This window comes from Lynx rufus, unplaced genomic scaffold (assembly GCF_022079265.1).
Source record: "Lynx rufus isolate CCGP_SWC_20201006 ecotype Redwood Valley unplaced genomic scaffold, mLynRuf1.p SCAF_15, whole genome shotgun sequence".
NCBI lineage: Eukaryota > Metazoa > Chordata > Mammalia > Carnivora > Felidae > Lynx > Lynx rufus.
Window position 1 is genome coordinate 45340150 of NW_025814829.1, and position 20186 is coordinate 45360335.

Consider the following 20186-nt stretch of genomic DNA (forward strand, 5'->3'; position numbering starts at 1 on the left):
TCATTCCTAGCCCACTATCCCCTCTAGTGCAAGGACACCCATCCACAGTGAACAAGTGTTCCCCAGCTTCTGCACTGCCCTGCAGTCCCAGACCGAAAAGAACAGTCAAGGCAGTTATAAGAATGATTGTTCTATAACCGGTGATGCCCACCACAGTACAGAAGTGAAACTCTACAGGATAAATGAAGATGAAGTTCCACACCACACACTACTTGACCGCCTTACTTACTGAATAAACAAAGAGGGGGATGCTTGGAGACAGCTAGATCGTCAATGTGTTGGAAGCAGGAAAAAGGAGTCAGACAGAACACAACCACATATAAAAGAGGAATCCCGAAGGCAATTTGGACGCCTTGAATATTCCCAGCAACCCATCTGCAGTTACGAACCCACCATCCCTTCCCAGCACCTCTTCTACTACTAGTATGTAGGTAGAGTCTTGGGAGCAAACTTTACTTGTAAGTTACACAGAGGCAGTATATTCACGTAAGAAATGCTTAATAAACATTTCTTTAAATAATGAATAAATGAGGGGCGCCTCGGTGGCTCAGTTGGTTCAGCATCTGACTTCAGTTCAGGTCATGATCTCTCAGTTCATGAGTTCAAGCCCTGCATCAGGCTCTGTGCTGACAGCTCAGAGTCTGGAGCGTACTTTGGATTCTGTGTCTCCTGCTCTCTCTGCCCCAACCTCTGCTTGTGTTCTCTCTCTCTCTCAAAAATAAATACGCATTCAAAAAAAATGTTTAAAAAAAAATGAATAAATGATGAAGAAGTCTGCTAGCCTTTGGATCACATATCTGAGGCTAACAGCACAAGTTGTTCTCCCCCAACCTGGTTATAAGAATCGCATTTCTTACCCTGAGCTCCTATACAATCCAACCCAAACAGTAGTTCTCTATGGAGAGTCAGGACTTAAAAGCCATGAGGCCTCCTGTTCTGATTCCAGTCAAGTGTTCGTAAAAGTCGCTACTTTTTCATAAATGCTAGAAAATTTTTTCTTCTGTCTCTAGTATAAATCAGTAACTTGTGATCTAAAAAAATAAAATAGAATAAAATAAAAATGAGTAAAAATAACAAGACAGAGTCAGAGTGGCTCAGTTGGTTAAGCGTCTGACTTCAGGTCATGATCTCACGGTCCGTGAGTTCAAGCCTTGCATCGGGCTCTGTGCTGACAGCTCGGAGCCTGGAGCCTGCTTCGGATTCTGGGTCTCCCTCTCTTTCTGCCCCTCCCTTGCTCGCTCTCTCTCTCTCTCTCTCTCTCTCTCTCTCAAAAACAAACATTTAAAAATTAATAAAAATAAAAATAAAAGTAAACAAGACATTCTTTTTAACAAAAGCAATGCTAACAGTTAGACTTTGAAGTCCTGGTGAGGACTAGGTATAATGCAATGATGATGTTCCAGTTTTATTCATTGAGGAGGGTATTGTTTTCACACTGAGGTCTGTCTGGTAAAGGAGCATAAGAGCTCCTACATTAACAGATTCTTGTATGGGGTAGACTTCCAACAGGGCATACAAATCTAGTGAGGTCAATAGTAAGCTCCCTGCTTCAGAGTTTCAATTTGGTTAACTTATTTTGATAAATACATTTAGCCTTAATTATGTCCATCTCCTGACCTATGAACAAATGTACTACAATACTTAATATTTAATATCAGGACCATAGAGTTACTAATCTCTCGACTAGCAAATATCTGCTGGCTTTTAAGAGGAAGAATTGGAGAGGGGCGCCTGGGTGGCGCAGTCGGTTAAGCGTCCGACTTCAGCCAGGTCACGATCTTGCGGTCCGTGAGTTCGAGCCCTGCGTCGGGCTCTGGGCTGACGGCTCAGAGCCTGGAGCCTGTTTCCGATTCTGTGTCTCCCTCTCTCTCTGCCCCTCCCCCGTTCATGCTCTGTCTCTCTCTGTCCCAAAAATAAATAAACGTTGAAAAAAAAAATTAAAAAAAAAAAAAAGAGGAAGAATTGGAGAGGCTATTTCATATTTGTTGCACATAAATAGATGTGTCTACAGATCTTTCTTGACTTATGACGGAGTTACTTCTTTATCAACTAATCCTAAGTTGAAAATGCATTTAACGTACCTGCCCTACTGAACATCACAGCTTAGCCTAGCCTCGCCCCCCCCATCTCAGAACACCTACATTAGCCTACACTTGAGCAAAATCATCTAACACAACGACTATTTTACAATAGAGTGTCAAATACCTCGTGAAACTTATTGAATACCGCACTGCCAGTGAAACACAGAATGGTCATATGGATACAGACTGGCTGGAAGAGTATTAGCTGTTTACCCTTGTGAGCATGTGGCTCACTGGAGCCACATCCCTGCCACCCAGCATCACGAGAGAGTATTGGACCATCTACTGCCAGCCCGAGAAAAGCTCCAAATTCAGTATTCAAAAAGTAGTTTCTACTGAATGTGTGTCACTTTCACAACGTCATAAAGTCAAAGAATCATAAGTTGAGGGGTGCCTGGGCAGCTCAGGTGGTTAAGCTTTCGACTCTTTATCTCAGCTCAGGTCGTGATCTCATGGTTCGTGACTTAGAGCCCCGTGTTGGGGCTGTCGGCCCAGAGTCTGCCTGGGACTCTGTCTCTCCCTCTCTCTGCCCTTCCCTTGCTCTCTCTCTTTCTCTCTCAAAATAAATAAATAAACTTTAAAAAAAAATCATAAGTTGAACCAATATAAGTCAAGGTCTGTCTATATGTGAGTTGAGGTATAAATTATTAGGCTTCATATATCAATTAACAGACAATTTACATTTGGCATCTAGTTGCAATTTTGAACACTTTTATTTACTGTTCTTAGAACTTCCATTTTAGCATCAATAAAATAATTGTTTCTACTTATTTATCTCATAGGAAGCTATAAAATTATTAATAGTGTGTCTAAAATGATATTTCTAACCTCTTGAGAATGACACAGAAGATGTAATTTTGTCATACTAGTCTAGATCTGATTAATCCAAGTGTTAGTAATTATATTAGAAAAGATTTATTCAACAAAAGCACTAAAATAGTCATTTTCGTTGGGAGCTGTAGCAAATATGATGCAAGTATTACTTTTTAAATGATTACCAAAGTAATTATCCTTTGCTCTCTAATTTAATAAGATGTCCAAGTAGCGTATGAGAAACCTCACTCGGTGCTTAGATGACTGCATTTTATTTTTATTTTTCCTGTTTTTTTTAAATGTTTACTTGTTTTGAGAGACACAGAGAGAGAGAGCATGAGTAGGGGAGGGGCCAAGAGAGAGAGAGAAACACAGAATCCGAAGCGGGCTCCAGACTCCAAGGTGTCAGCACAGAGCCCGACGCGGGGCTCGAACTCACGAACTGCAAGCTGACGTTGGATGCTTAACTGACTGAGCCCCCCAGGAGCCCTTGGATTAGTGTCCTTCCAAGAAGTGGAAGAGAGCTAGCCCCCTGCCACGTGAGGACACAAGGAAGGGTCACCTGCAAACCACTTAGAGGATTTTACCAGACACTGAATCTGCTGGCGTCATGATTTTACACTTGCCAGCCGCCAGAACCGTGAGAAAAAAATTGCTTTTCTTTAAGCCACCTAGTCGATGGTGTATTTGTTTCAGCAACCCAAACTAAGACACCAATGTTATCAGCCATAGCTGCGGATCAGAACCACATGTGAAACTTTTACAGATACAGGTTCTTGCAAACCTATGCTGACAGCTTCTGCTACCCAACGTATTTACAAAAGAAGCCCGTCTTCTCACTGCTGCCTCATGTATGGAAATGCAGAAGACAGAAGTTGGGATTGGAAAGACGGTTATCAATGGTAAGTTAAATCAGACATGAAAGCGGAAAGCTCGTCTGAAGCTGCTTTAAGCCATTTATTTAAGAATCGCATGTGATCAGGCGTTTGGGTACAACCTGTACAACCATCGTACATACTTGCTCATTAATTCAGCAAACGAATGGAATGAGAGGCAGCTGAAAAAAATAAGGGCTTGTTAGGAATAGTGCACAGATATGATACTGACAGCGACCGTGGCTAATTGATTGTCGAGGAACTGATAATTAATTGGGGCTTTTTTCGTAATAAAACTCATATTTAAGACTACTGAAATGAAAATAAATATCCCCCACTCCCAGTGAAAGATCTATTACTCCAAAAGAAGAAACTGTGGCACTGTGGCTAACGTCTCCCTGATAATCACTGCCATCAGCCCCAACTTCTTTCATAAAATCTTGAGTCCTTCCTTGTGAGGATTTTCAAAATTCCCAAGGCCAAAGTAAGCAAATATTTCTATCCTCCCACATTGTCTATAGTCCATATTAATAATCATCCCTTCCTCCAATGTAGAGGACATGGATAGAAAAGTATGATTCTCTTATCTCTTGGGACTGAATAAACCAGTACAGTTAGGCTGAGATTGAAGCCTCTGCTCAAACACAGACGTAACCTCACCTCTGAATCTGTAACTTGAAGCTCCATGCTTCAGCCCTAGCTGGTGGGGAGAGGATCGTCTTGGTCACTTGAAGGACCGTCACCCTATTAAACCACACTGGATTCGCATTTCATCTCACTGTCTTGCTCCTTGTGGAAAATGAAATTTCACTTGGAATTAGTCATTTCCATTCATCAAACATTTACTGACCATCCCATTCATGCCAGACATAGTAACTCATTTCAGCTTTGGAAGAAAAAGCAGTCTTTGCCCTTGAGGATTTTTAGTGTCATGGGTGATTGGAAATATTATGAGGTGACTTCAACCTATCAGGACTTAAGATCAAGGAATACATAGGTGAGTGAAGACAGAGCCTGATCTCATACAGTCCAGTCTCCTAAGGGGAGAAGACTGATACCTGCCTTTGAAGAGTGGGGAAGAGTTGGCCAGGAAAAAGAATTATGGATCACTCTACACAGTGGGGACAGCAAGACGGAAGGCAACAGGGGTGGAAACAGGTCAAAGCAGGTCGTGCATAACACAGTAAGGGGCTTGGACTGAGGAAATTAGGGACTAGCTGAAGATTTCCCTACTGCTGCCAAATGCCTCTGATATCCCGAGAGCACACAGAGGAGAGGCAGCATGAAACACCCCATGGCTGGCCTTGCCCTGCACACTTGGTCCAACTGCAGTTAAGGAACTTTCCAAAGCTTGCAGATGGACAACTGTCGCACAAGAAATACATGAACGCTACAAGAGTTCCGTGTAGTCAGTCTGCCCACGCCCTTGCGCAGGAGATATTTATGAACCAGTACTAGCTGCCAATCTCAGTATTTGTGCTGGGGATTTCTAGTGGTCAAATGGTTATTTGACATCATGGAGCATTCGGTACAGTGCGAGAGATAAGCCTTAAATAAGGAACTACAGTGAGATATGCTGACGGTTAGAAGTATAGTCATGTGAACAGCAAAAGAACCTCTTTATTAAAATATGGAGATGATATGGCAGAAATTCTCCCTGAAGTTATTAAATGGCAGCTTTCTAGCACTGACCCACCTTGTTAATAATTTGATTGTATCCAAATCTGCCTAATGAAACTAGGGGTACTCTGTTCACAGTCGGATTGTCTGAAAAGGTTAGGGAGACCTAAAGCCAAGGAACTCCAAGGTGGAAGTTCAGACATTCCCAGAGCGAAGGTCATGACCATTCACCCAGAAGCATTTACTGTAAAATTCCTTATATCAAATATCCACTTCAGCTGAGTCTTCTAAATTGGGATGCGGTGTTCTTTTTGTGTTTTTTCTCTTACTTCTTAGCATGTAAAGATATCTCCCATTTGGGGCACATGGGTGGGTCCGGCAGTTAAGCATCCCGACTCTTGACTTGGGCTCAGGTCACGATCTCACGGTTTGTGAGGTCAAGCCCCACTTTGGACTCTGCGCTGACAGGGTGGAGCCTGCTCGGGATTCTCTCTCTCTCCCTCTCTCTCTCTCAAAATAAATAAGTAAACATTAAAAAAAAAAAAAAAGGTAACTCCGATTTATATTTGAGCTTTCCAAAGCAATCTGGTGTAACTATCATTCAAACGATAAAGCCGTCTTATGAGCTTGGCAGGATAATGGTCACCTCATTGTACAGATGAAGATACTGAGGCTCTGAGAAGTCGGGTGTCAGGCTGGGTGCAGAGAATACACTAGAGCTGAGGTGTCGTGGTCTTGTATTGTTTTCCTTTTCAGTGTGTGCTGTTGGTTCTGGTGAGCCCGTCTGAGCCAGTTCCACCACAGTAAAGACCGACAAGGAAAACAGACACAAGCTGCCAAGTGTCTCCTTCTCCCTCTGACTAGTAAAGTAGATGTGTGTGCTTTGCTGGTGATCTGATCTTCTTATCACTTAAAAGGAGGAAAGGTCACTTCAAGACGTACTATAAAGCCACAGTAATCAAGACAGTGTGGTATTAGTGAAAGAGTAGACCTACAGATCATTGAAACAAGACAGGAAGCCCAGAAATACACCCACATAAATTGAGTCAACTGATCTTTGACCAGGAGCAAAAGCAATACAAGAGAGCAAAGACAGTCTCTTCGACAAACAGTGCTGGATCAATGAGTCCACATGCAAAAATATAAAGCTAGACACAGACCTTAGAGTCTTTACCAAAATTAACTCAAAACGGATCATAGACCGACACGCAAAATGTAAAACTATAAAAATCCTGGATGATAACAGGAGAAAACCTAGACGACCGTGGATTTGGTGATGACTTTTTTAGCTGCAACACCAAAACATGATCCACGAAAGAAATAGTTTATCAGCAAGACTCGATTAAAAATAAATATAAAAACTATTGCACTGCTAAAGACAGTATCAAACCAATGAGAAAACAAGTCACAGGCTGGGAAAGAATACTTGCAAAGGTCACATCTGATAAAGGACTCTGCTCCAGGACACACAAAGAACTTGTAAAGCTTAACAGTAATGACAGAAACAACCCAATTTCAAAGTGGGCCAAAGATCATAAGAGATAACTCACCAAAGACCTACAAATGGTAAACAGGCATATGGAAAGATACTCCACATCATCTGTCATCAGGGAAAGGCAAACTGAAGCCACGAGATAACACCACACACATCGTAGAAGAGCCAAAATCCAGAACACGGACACCAAATGCTAGGAACATCTGGAACAACAGGAACTCTCCCATGTTGCTGGTGAAAATGCAAAATGGCACAGCTGCTTTGGAGGACAGTTTGGTGGCTTCTTGAAAAATTAAACAGGGGCGGCTAGGGGGCTCAGTCGGTTAAGTGTCCGACTTCAGCTCAGGTCATGATCTCGTGGTTCACGAGTTCGAGCCTCGCGTTGGGCTCTGTGCTGACAGCTCAGAGCCTGGAGCCTGCTTCTGATTCTGTGTCTCTCTCTCTGACCCTGCCCCCATTCATGCTCTGTCTCTCTCTGTCTCAAAAGTAAATAAATGTTAAAAAAAATTCAAAAAAAAAGAAAAATTAAACATATTCTTATCATATGATCAAGAAATCACACTCTTTGATATTTACCCAAAGGAACTGAAAACTCTGTTCACACAAAAACCTGCACACAGATGTTTGGAGCAGCTTTATTCATAATTGCCAAATCTTGAGAGCAACCAAGATGTCCTTGAGTAGGTAAGTAGATAAATTAACTGTGGTGTAGACAGACAATGGGATGTTATTCAGCACTAAAAAGAAATGAGCTACCTAGCCATGAAAAAAAAAAAAAAACATGGAGGAAGCATAAATGCATATTACAAAGTCAAAGAAGCCAATCTAATAATCTATATACAGCATGATTCCAACTACATGACATTCTGGAAAAGGCAAAACTATGAAGATATTAAGAAGATCAGTGATTGCCAGGGGTCAGGGGAGACACATGAACGGGCAGAGCGGAGAAGATTTTTAGGGCAATGAAGATAATCTGTGTGATGTTATCATGATGGATATATGTCATTTTACTTGGTCCAAACCCAAAGAATTTGCAATACAAAGGGTGACCCTTAAGTAAACTCTGGACTGGTGATGATGCTGTGTCAATATAGGTTCATTCTTGGTAAAAAAATAAAATGTACCATGCTGTACCATGCTGGTGAGTGACATCAATCATGGTAAAGCCCATGCATGGTCAGGGCAGAAGACATATGGGAAATCTCTGTATCTTCCTCTAAAATTTTATTGTATACCTAAAACTTCAAAAAATATTAAGTCTTAAAAAAAATAAAGGATAAATGTTGCCTCCACTTTGGATTTTGAGCCTTAAAATGCCTATCCACTTTAAGCATCCAGTAACCAACCGTGCCAGTTCAGCACAATTTGTCCACCTCAGATCTGCTGTTCAGCCCCTTTGGCCACAAAGGGGATCACAGAGCTGCCTGCAAGCTCGTGTACACGTTTTCAGGAGGGACACCAGACCCGCTTTCTTAACTCCACCAGGTAGGAGCAAGATGGACTTTGATTCAAAAGAAAAATGACCAAATCCCCATTTAACAGGCCTCTCTCTTCTCGGCCTAGCAGAGAGGAGGCTGATAAGACCAACCCAATCTAAGCCAACACACTATACATGGTACGACTCTGAACTTGTGCAACACTGAGATTTTACAAGTTTGGATGTATATGTGATAAAAGCAAATGTGTTATAACTGGTGTTTATTCATCAAAGTCACATTCTTGGGAGGAACAGAGAGACCAAGTCGTTCAGCATGATTTATGAAATCACTCAACACCAGACTGAACTAGGATGGCCCACGGGTCGGAAAAATGAGATTGAATGATGTAACTTGAAAAATGGTGGTGGTACTGAGGCCAAACATTTGGACCACGTCATCTTAAAACTTTAAGAATCATTCTTCCAGCTCTTGCTCAGAACTGGCTCCCGTTATGCATCAATGTTTGCTAAATTGACAATTGTCCAGGCACCGTACCTTGTATTTAACATAAGGTTTGAGAAAAAGGAAAGTAAACTGGAGGAGTACATCCGATTCATTGTATTTCTGCTGTAAACTCCAAAACTCATTTGTAGAGACCATGGGTATCTTAACAGAGCTACGTACCCATGTGAGTCTTCAGGAAAAAGCATTTGCATCCAGTTCTCTATTACTATAAATTGCGTTTGGTATTAATAGAATCCATTTCCATCAAGGAGAAAAGCCTTCTTCAAACTGGGATACAGTCTCCCTGAGTGATTGTGAGAGACTTTAATAGTGGCAAACATCATAGCTGAAGAGTTACAGACAACTGTTTAATGGGTAAGTTTTTCAATGTGGCCCCTGTCGAGGAACAATCCTGCTTCTCTGCATTCCTTAGGTTCTTTCTTTGCGCTCAGGAGATCTGCTGCTTATGACAAGAGGAAATAAAGAGACCCCAACTACCTTTTACGAAAGACCTACCGTGCGCCACCCCTGTTAAACCCTACCACAAGTGTACGTGCTGATTTTATGATCCTCAGTTACAGACTAAAACCTGAGGATCATAGAAGTTAAGCAAATCATCCACAGTCTATCATCTAGGAAGGGCCAGAGACGGGGACCAAAACCACGTCTGTTTGACCAAAAAGCCCCAGCTTTTCCCACGATACTAAAATATCTCAAATATTGAGAAACAAGTGTCCAGTTACTGCTTTGAAGCAAGACCAGCAACACAGGCTGGTGGGCGTGGCAGCAACAAAGATTTGGACCACTCTGAAGGCGACTGGGATCAGTCTTAAAGGACTGTGGAGGCTAACATCCACCCCCAGAAACCACGTGCAGGATAGACAGACTGGCCGGCTGCCTGACATGTCCACGTTGCCCAGTACCTAAGCTGAGAGACGGGCTGGCTGAATTTTATAAGATTTCTGGGTGGTCCCACAGGCCTTCCTGTGACACATGACACTCAGTCATCAACTCTAGGGGACCCTGAGGCAACACAGAGTTTCTCACCCCAAAGCCAGGACAGCAACTGAAGGTGGAAGGGAGGCCCACGTAAAGAACCCTCAACGGAAAACTCCCTGGGGCGCCTGGGTGGCTCAGCCAGTACTCGGGTGCAGTTCATGATCTTGTGGTTTGTGGGTTCGAGCCCCGTGTCGGGCTCTGTGCTGACACTGTAGACAGAGCCTGGAGCCTGCTTCAGATTCTCTCTCAAAAATAAATAAACATTTAAAAAAAATTTTTTAACTAAAAACTCCCTTCCAAGCCAGTCGCTTCCACCCCCACTTTCTCCTTTTCTTGGTTTCCCCGTTAGGTATTAGTGGGGAAGGGGACCCTGTATTAGAAGAGAATGTAACAGAAAAGGGAGGTGGGTGGTCCAGGTAGGAGCTGCCCCCACCTCTCAACCAATCTGCTCAAGCTGCTCTGCCCGCTCGCCGGTGGAGAAGGATCCACCAGAAATCTTCCCTCTCCCCTACTGGGATCTTCCGTCAGTTGGTTTTGACCAGACAGAGGGAGTTACGTTTCCACAGTGCTCTTGGCATCATAATTATGAGGAAAGTATCATCGACTCCAGGAGTTATAAAAGTCAATATAAAGTGAGATTAAAAAAAAAAATCTTCTGAGAACTGTCAGGAATCAACCTGTCCTTGGCATTCTTATTTTATGGTAATGACAAAAGGGGGAAAGGAGCATCTCATACCCTTTTCTTCAAAACAAAGGAGTATCTGTGTTTCAAGAACATTATGTGAACTTATTTCAGACTGTTGAAGTAAATGGAAAAGAAAAAAAAAGGCTATGAGAGGCTATGCAGGCCCAGTGCCGAGAAGGATGCACAGAGATTCATTCTCTTACACGCCCCCAATTAAACCCCACTCTCCAGTCAACATGTCATTTTCTGACATCAACGTTCTAGCCCCATAAATAATGCCATATAGCTCCCTTCCTGTGAAATGCCCCCCACCCATGGGCATGTCCTTTGGAAGTCAGCCTGAGCTCCACCTGTCCGTGAAGCCTTCCTTGACCGCCCCACAGAGCGGCTCAGGGAGCTGAATGCTACTGTGCTATTTTCTTTACATCATCAAGCAATTTGAGGGTGCCGTGAGGGCAAGAGCCTGTCTCGGACACCCATGAATTTCCCACAGGGTCAAGAGAGGAATGGGTTGTAGTTCCCGCATTGCACCGACTCTGTTCCGGAAGTCAAACTGAGTCATGAGTCTTGACTCAGAGAAGAAACCTTTGCCACCGGGATGGGGGTGGGGGGTGGGGGGGAGATAGGCAGTGTGGCCCCAAAGCCCTACAACCGCACGTGACCCAGAGGGATGACACAACGGGGACTGAGCTTTCTCTTCACCATGTAACCGTGAGTGCCTGTACGTCCCGTGACGCTAGACGTCTTTTCCCCAACCTTCGCAGAATACGCTGCTTCCTTGTGGCTCCTAACAGATGCGTTACAGCACATGCAGTAAAACCGACTGACATCTTCTCTTGGGCAAAGCCCCACTTTGGAGAGAGCACCTGTCCATGGCAGAGCCCCACAGAAGGGATCGTTTAACTACAACCACAAGCCAAGGTGGTGGAAGATAAGGTAAGGCCCAGGCAGAAATCCTGCCCTTGGCACAGGGATGGCCACAGAACGTCACTTTCAGGAAAGCCCCACAGCAGAGTTCTCTCTGCACTTCTGGGAGAATAAGAGTTGGGAGAGTCCTGCTTCTCCCAGAAGGCCCATCAGCTTCCAGGAAGGTGAAGTTCTATTCAACAAAACAGAGGAGTCATGCACAGTGTCATCAGCTCTGGTAACTAAAAAAACATGCTGTATGGTGCAAGTTTGTTTTTATGAGAAAAATGAGCAAAAAACAGAGCCAGGTTAGGTCATGACCATAAATCAACCTGATACAAGGCAAGGTCTTTTCTCAGGATGTTAGGCCTGTGCCCCCACCCGCCCCCCAGCCACCCGACACGTATATCTACTGCCTTCTGCAGAACTACTTACCCAACAGCTTACCCCCCCAGAGAGGCCATGAGGGGAACAGAAAGGACCAAGGAGGAGGAGACAGGCCATTCATCAAGGACCACACAACCTGGCAGACAGCAGGGCCATGTCAGCAGGAAGAGGAGAAAGTGAAAAAAGCAACCCAGGGAGGTGTTTTTCAGCTGCTCTAGATAACTTTCCTTCCAGACGGGATTAGGCGCAGCTTTTTATCTGTGAGTCCAAGCTTTTATAAATTAGAGCCCAGAGTGGGAAAATCCTCCTGGGAACATTTCACTAGCATCTTCCCAGCACATTTGTCAACATCTTCTCGCAGTCCACTCTTCCTCTTAGTCACGCTCTCGCTGTGCGCAAAGATGGTCAGAACCGGGATGGGGGGCTTCCCTGGCTTTCCAGAGACCGCTCGGGCAGGGGTGAGAGTCAATGCAGCGGCTTGGCAGGGAGAGGAGAGAGCGGGGAAGCACAGAGTGAGGTGGTCGGGGACAAGAATCCAAAGGCATTTGCAACCTCAGAAGCCATGGTCCGCACAGGACCTCAGAAAGCAGCTAGCAAGGGAGCTAAATCCAAACACCACCACCTTTTACCTTTAACCAACAGTGTCTGCCTACAAATTCAGGCTGAAAGGGTCCACAGACCCCCTAACAGGCCAACTCTAGTCCAGGGCTGTTCAGATCTCACTGAACAACTTACTTGAGTATGAACAACCCAGGGACCCGAATAAATGCAGATTCTGATTCAGTAGGACCCGGGCGGCACCTCATATTCTGTATTTCCAACCAGCTTCCAGATGAAGCCAACGCTCCTGGCCTTCACACCACACTACGCGAGTAGCCGGCTTCTAAAGGAGAGCAGATCACGATCTCTGAGAACGGGCCTCTGTCAGCAGTGGGTGAGGGATGGAGCTCAGCTAGCTAGTGACTTCGATACATAAAGCTCCTCCACTCCCACCCTCATCCATGACTGTGCCTGGGGGCTCAGTCGGTTAAGTGTCCGACTTCGGCTCACGTCATGATCAGGTCCGTGAGTTCGAGCCCCACGTCGGGCTCTATGCTGACAGCTCAGAGCCTGTATGGAGCCCACTTCGGATCCTGTGTCTCCCTCTCTCTCCGCCCCTCCCCCAGTCGTGCTCTGTCTTCTCTCTCTCTCAAAAAATGAGTAAGCATTAAATATATATATATACATAAGAAAAACAGTACAGTCCACCCAAACAATATATTTTTGGTAGAATACTATTCTACCTTCAGAAATAACATTTTTGGGAGACTGGGAGAATTGGATGAAGGGGGGGTCAAAAGGTACAAACGTCCAGTTGTAAGTTAAATTAAGTACTGGGAAAATAACACACAACATGATGACTATAGCTCACATCACTGTAAGGTATATTTGAAAGTTGCTAAGAGAATAGATCTTTTTTTTTTTTTAATTTTTTTTTTCAACGTTTATTTATTTTTGCGACAGAGAGAGACAGAGCATGAACGGGGGAGGGGCAGAGAGAGAGGGAGACACAGAATCAGAAACAGGCTCCAGGCTCTGAGCCATCAGCCCAGAGCCCGACGCGGGGCTCGAACTCACGGACCGCGAGATCGTGACCTGGCTGAAGTCGGACGCTTAACCGACTGCGCCACCCAGGCGCCCCGCTAAGAGAATAGATCTTAAAAGTTCCCATCACAAGGGAAAAAAACCTTTTTTCCCCGTTTTTCTTTTCTTTCTTTTTTTTTTTTTTTTTTTGTATCTATATGAGATGATGAAAGTTAACTAGACGTATTGTGGTAATTTATAATATACAGTCAACTCATTATGCTGTAGACCTTAAACTTACATAGTGCTTTAGGTCAATTACGTCTCAATAAAACTGAAAGATAAATAACTGAGTAAATAAATAAAATTTTCAAAAATAAGATAGCTGGAGGTAAAACTCAGCAAACGTCTAAGATGGCAACACAGGAAGACCCTGAATTCACTTCCTCCCATAGACACACCAGCTCTGCAGCTACATGTGGAACCACTTCTTTACAAAACCTAAAGCCGTGGGGGATGGGCATTGCGGAGGGTGCCTGTTGGGATGAGCACTGGGTGTTGTGTGGAAACCAATTTGACAAGAAATTTCGTATTAAAAAAATAAAAATAAAAATAAATAAAAAATAAAAAAATAAAAAACCTACAGCCTGGCTGAGTGGTGACTATCCATCCGGCAAACGAGCAGGTAGGAGAGGCCGGGACGGGTTCACCACAAACCCCATCCTCAGCATAGTGACCCACAACCAGGAGGGAACTCAAGCCCAAAGGTTCTCCCTGAGGAGTGAAAGGTTCCAGCCCCTCACTGGGTACCCCAACGTTTAAGATACACGCTTGAGAGACAAGCCCCCCCCCCAGAACATCTAACTCTGAAAACCAACGGGGCTTGTGTCCCGACAAGACACGACTAGCGATCTGAGAGCCATCCATGAAGAGTCGGTGCGCTCTGACTCACCTGCCCAGGGTCCAGCTCAGATGCAGCCAATGTTGCCCAGACTTCAAGTGAAGGAAGCCCATCTGCTGACATTCAAGTGCTGGCCAGAGGGGCAGGTGTCCAACGTACCACGCGCATCGCAGCCTGCCAGAACGCATTCTAGGGATGCAGACTGGCTGGGCTCTCTCAGTGCTGCTCTTTACTGTGCCCCGAGCTCCAGTAACTCCCGGGAAGCAGCTTTTAGACACATCTGTTGCCCTGATTTTTGCGGCTGCTGCCTAGGGGATGCCCCCTTGGTCTCCTGGCTCCGTAGGTCAGGGGAGCTCGCGTCCCCTGGTCCCATGGGACTGTAATGATGGTGTCACCAAACACATACCCCTATCTGGTGTCCCGATTTCTGCCACTGTTGCCAGGGAACACATTGTCAGGCTTTGGTGGCCAGTGAGTTTATGATCCTGACTCCCACAGATCCGTACCAAGGGAGAAAGGGTGCTTAAACGGCTACCACCCGTAGGACAAAGCAAGAGGCAGCAGACCCAGGAGCTTTGTCTTTCTGTGGACGAAGCCGATTAGCTAACCCTCCTGACTGTGGCCCAAGGGGCAGGCTTCCAATTAAACACGCATCTTGGGGTTGACTGTCTCCTTTCCAGAGACCCCTGAATGGTGGGCACTCTCTTCATGCTCTCCTTATGCCATGCTCCAGAGCACCAGTGTCTGGAGGGGAGCTTGACATGCATCTGGTACCTTGGTTTTTATTCAGGTGGAGGCAGGGGTGTCGTATTCCTGGGGTCCACGGGACTGTGGCAATCAGACAGACCTTCCTTGGCAGGTGGTTTCCACCCCCAGGCACTGCATGGAGAGCAGATGGAGACACATTCGCCAGTATTTCTACGAAGGAGGCCTCTTTGCTTGCGATGGAGCTCCGGACGGAAGGTCAGGCCTCAGAGGTGACACACATTTAGTGGCCTACAGAGCTGCTCTCAAGGAACATGGGCTGTGGACACCATCGTGGCTCTCCCTCTGCCTTGTTCCAGAGTGTCAGGACCCAGAAAATAACTCAGCTGGAGCCCCCGTTTCTGGGACTGCCAGCCAGGGTTGTGAGATGATGTGACCACATCATCATTACCTCAGGACATCTCAGGACATTTAAATTCTTTTTCTCCCACATAAAGAAATAAATAGTGGAAGTTTAAAAAGTGCTGAAATGTTCCTTACATCTACTCATTCCCAGTAAAAAAAAAGAAAACGGTCTCCTAATTAGTAATTTTAAACACATGGATTTTTGGGAGAGGAACATAATTTCGACCACTTTTAATAACCTTTGAGAATGAACAGTATGAAATTTCCCGAGCATTCATTCACACACTCCGCTGGTCCTGTGATTCTGGATTCCGCGAACATGCCATCAATGCCTGAACGAGGAAAGGCTGGTTTGCACGATGAGCATCTGCCTCGGGAGGGGTGTGGGCTGGGCCCCTTTTCCCTCGGCAGCCCACCTAGACTACAACAGACGCATCTCAGCCTGCCAGAACACATTCTAGGGATGCAGACTGGCATCCCTAGGAAAGCAAGTCCTTGGCATTCCAGCAAGCCAAGAGAAAGGATCACAGCCTCCAAATGCAGAAGGTAGGCTGTGCAAAAGCTAAGAGAATGATCAGAAATCCCACCCCTGGAGTGTTTTGAATCTCTTCGTCTTTGAGAAGACACTTTAGTACCTTGCACAGGCCAGTCCTGGGAGAGACAGAGTCACAGGGGCACCCACAGCTGGGGGCTTCCGCCCTGTTTCTGCAATCTTCTCCCATTTCTATCAAGGTCCCTCTGAGAACTCTTAAAATTCCAACTGAAGAGCACCAACACCAATATCCTGGTTTCTCCTTTCCTCTGCCAAATAAATAATTTTGAGATCTCTCTCAAAAATTTGTTTTGCCATTTCATTCGCTAGGTATGGTTTACAGAATCAAAGAAGTGTTTAAATGGTGTTAAATATATACTTGATTCAGAGGCGCTGCAGGAGCCTTTAGTCAAAGGAAGCTTGGAGAAGATCCTTGTACAATGAAAATAACCTCCCAACTTATCAGTCAACTAAGGTCAGATGTTTGCATATCAGGTTTTCGTAAAGCGAGACATCACAGTATTAAGTACTCGTCCAACACGTCTCATATTCACTCAATGAACACGTACTGTCTATGTTTACTTAATACTATCTGAACGTTTTTGCCTCTACCGTGTGGTTACAAATTAACCCACAGAGACCCTGACAGCTTTCTAGGGTGCAAAGGCCCACAAAACCCAAATATTATGCCGATCAGACCCTAAAGGCTCAGAGCTCCCTTTTCCACCAGTTTGAAAGTCTGAGAAAAAACCAGACTTCAGGGTGTGTGTTCTCAAATTAAATCCAGGTGAGTCTTCAGAGCCCAGTGTTCAAAGAGAACACTTCAAGCTGACCTATGAGTCAAGCCCTGCTGTGACACAGCTTTGGCTGCCTGGCCTCTGCGTGAGAAAGAGAAAGAACAAGGAAAATGGGTGATTAATTGGCATTTCAGGTTAAATGAGGACTAAAATCATATTTTTTTCCCTTTCTTATTGAAAGTCTTTTTTAAAATGTTTTCTTCTGTTTTCCACTAAGAAATTTAATTTTTTTTAATGTTTATTATTTATTTTTGAGAGAGAGAGACAGAGTGTGAGCAGGGGAGTGGCAGAGACAGAGAGGGAGACACAGAATCTGAAACAGGCTCCAGGCTCTGAGCTGTCAGCACAGAGCCCGACGTGGGGCTGGAACTCAGGAACCGTGAGAGCATGACCTGAGCTGAAGTCGGAAGCTTTAACCGACTGAACCACCCAGGCTCCCCATCCAACAAGAAACTTAAATTGACCAACAGCAACCTGGAAGAGTTGAAATAGTACCAAATTGGGAACCAAAAAACCTGGAATCTGGTCCCAGCCTACTGCTGTGTGATGTCTGGAAAGTGCCTTTCCCTCTCTGGGCCTCATGTTCCCATCTGTGAAGTAGAGGCTGGGCTGGGTTGTCACCAGGCCCATGTTGTTCTGAGAGTCCATGCCTGGGATCTCTAGGCTCATCCTGAAGGACTTCAAGGTCCTCATCCTTCTCATCACTTCTCACTGTTACACATCCTGTGACAGTCCACAGAGGGTAGAAAGGATTGAGCTGAACCTACATTTTGATGGGCAGGTTTTGTTTCTACTAGATCCCTCCTTTGAATTCACCTTGCAATCATATGCTTCTATCTCCTAAAAAAGTGGAACCACTAAAACATGATGGTTAGTTGAGGATACTGGGTAGTTGGAATCCAGTGTATCAAGATTTCGCTACAAGTAATTCAATGCCCAACTGTGTCACAGTAAATATACATGCACATCTACGCGTAGGAGCTCAGGAAAAAGCGAATCTGCATGGACCAAAACGGACAGAGGAGGCCTCAGAGAAGACGGGCACGAGCCAGCCCCGGTCTGATCGGCTGGCAGTGTCTTGAAGGCTTTGGGTCCTTCCCGTGCTACCGCATCACCATGGAAGGATGAAAATAGCAACTAGCACTGACTGACCTCACACTATGCCCCAGGCACAGCGCTAAGCACATGCTGTGCATTAATTTATTTAATCATCACAGCAATTCTATGAAAGAGAAATGGTCGTGATGCCAGTTTTACCAATGAGGGGACTTTAACCTGCCAAGTTCACACAGTTAGTCAAGGGCTTAAGCCCAGAACACCTGCCTGCAGATCCTGAATTCCTAACCACTACATTAAGGAAAGAATTTAAAAAAATAAAAAAAGGAAAAGAAAGAATTTAGATGGAGGAAGAGATCGAGGTAGGGCCTTTCAGGTAGGGAGTCCGTTTGTGCAGAGGCCAGGAGCTGGTAAGAGGGGGGTCATGTGGAGGGGAGAGATAAGACTTCCCTGACTTGGGAAAGCGGTTGACTCTGGGAGTGAGGAGAGAGCAGGTTCTGTGTGTGGAAAGTGGCTAGATTATTCTCAATTCATTCTATTCAAAGTGTCCGCTCGACTCTAGACCCTGTCTTGGGTGCTGGGGTGACACATACATGACCAAGATCCAGCCGAGCCCCCAGAAGCCTGCAGGCAATCAGAGGGCTCCCGCCACTGAGCTGAGTAGCTTGAACTTGAGCGGGAGGGGGAAGCCACCATGGTTCTGGACTAGAGAAAAGACTGGAAGTCTGCAGTCAGGTGGGAGGCAGGGCCAGGAGGAGGGATGGTGACAGGAGTTCCAGGAACAGCAAGGTCAGCAGGTGCCTTCCTCCTTCCTGCCTGGCTTTCTGCAGCCAGCATATGGCACGTCTCTCCTAAGTTCCCAGACCTTGCCGTGGGCAGAAAGCCAGAAGGGGTGGGGCCACCTGCTCACATCCCCTCCTCTGCCATGGCTGCTCCTGGCTAAGGTCAGGCCAGTGACACTCAGCACTCTGTCCAAGGGCGAAGTAAGACTGCCACACCCAGGGAGGGAGCCGTGCCCAAGATTACCTCCATCCACAGGACGCATGCCACAGGCTAGAATCATAAGGATTATAAGGATATTCTACTGTGCAATTATTTCAAATTATTAATGTGCTTTGAAACAAACAATGTCTAAAATACATCTCTGCTATGGCTAGTGCTTATTATTATTCTCCATAAAGTTGGAACTTATTTCAAAATAGTTCTTGAATACCTACTTTGTATTCAATAAATATCTGTCAAATAAATAAATTAGTGAGTGAATAGATTAAAAATAATGGAGCTAGGTACCGCCTGTGTTTTATGTTAAAAGAATTCCACCCCCTAAAAAAAAAAAAAAACCTTTGTGATAACTCCAGATTTTTAGGGAACCAGAGAAGGAGCAAAGGCTGGAAATACTTGGAACCCAAGGAAAGTTTCCAGGTCCCTTCTTGGCCTCTCCTTCAGATTAACAAGATTAACTTTCCCTAGGTATACTCTCTATCCCTTCCTTTCTCTAATGTTAACAGAAGCACAAAACAAAAGTTCTAGGGAGAGAATGAGAAAGAGATCATATGTTCAAACCAAAGGAAGCAAATAAATAGAAGAGATAATTTCTGAAAATTTAGAAATAATCATAGTTAGGGGCACCTGGGTGGCTCAGTCAGTTAAGCTTCTGACTCTTGATTTCAGCTCAGGTCACGATCTCACAATTTGTGAGTTTGAGCCCTTGCTTTGGGCTCCACAATGACAGTGTGGAGCCTGCTTGGGATTCTCTCTTTCTCTCTCTCTCTGCCCTCCCCCCCACTTGCATACATGCTCTCTCTCAAAATAAATAAACTTACAAAAACAAAAAGAAAGAATCATAGTTAACCAAGTTGCAATCATATCCAGTTTTTCTAGGAGACTAGATCTTGGTCAGTATCTCTCAAGTATTGATAGATTTGGGGAGTTGAGGAAGTTGAAGTGGGGGCTGAGAGTAACCACTCCTTCTAGGGTATTGTTGAGTGAATTTAAAACCTCTTGGCCACCTTCTAAATCAATAGGACTTGGAGATTACCATGCTTCCTGTGTCTACTTCCAGACAGAATTCGCTCTACAGTCTGCATCAAGACCTACATCTCGCCCTTCGTGTGTTCACCCATTCATTCATGCTCATCAAACATGTGCTGGATGAGCTTTATTTGCTGATAATGCACCCAGTGCCATGGGTGCAGCCATGTACAAAGGACAACCCCTGACCTCAAGCAGCCTATAGCTCAGTGGGGAGCTGGCCCGGGAGAGAAATGGCACAGGAGTAGGGGCCACGTGCGTCCGTTTCACATCAGCCCCCAGCACAGTGCCTGGCACACAGCAGGAACCCAGTAAGTATCTGTTGAATAAATAAAAGTGGAATGGGAATTACGGGAAGTTGCTCTGAGTGTCTTCATAAGGCTGAGTACAGGTTACTGGGAGAACCCGGC

The 20186-nt window shown here is 45.0% G+C and overlaps 1 protein-coding gene across 1 annotated transcript in view; it reads right to left on the reverse strand.

Annotated features, from left to right (window-relative positions):
- The window catches only part of PAPPA2 (pappalysin 2), a 267658-nt gene that overhangs the window by 233106 nt on the left and 14366 nt on the right, over window positions 1–20186 (reverse strand). The window lies entirely within an intron of this gene.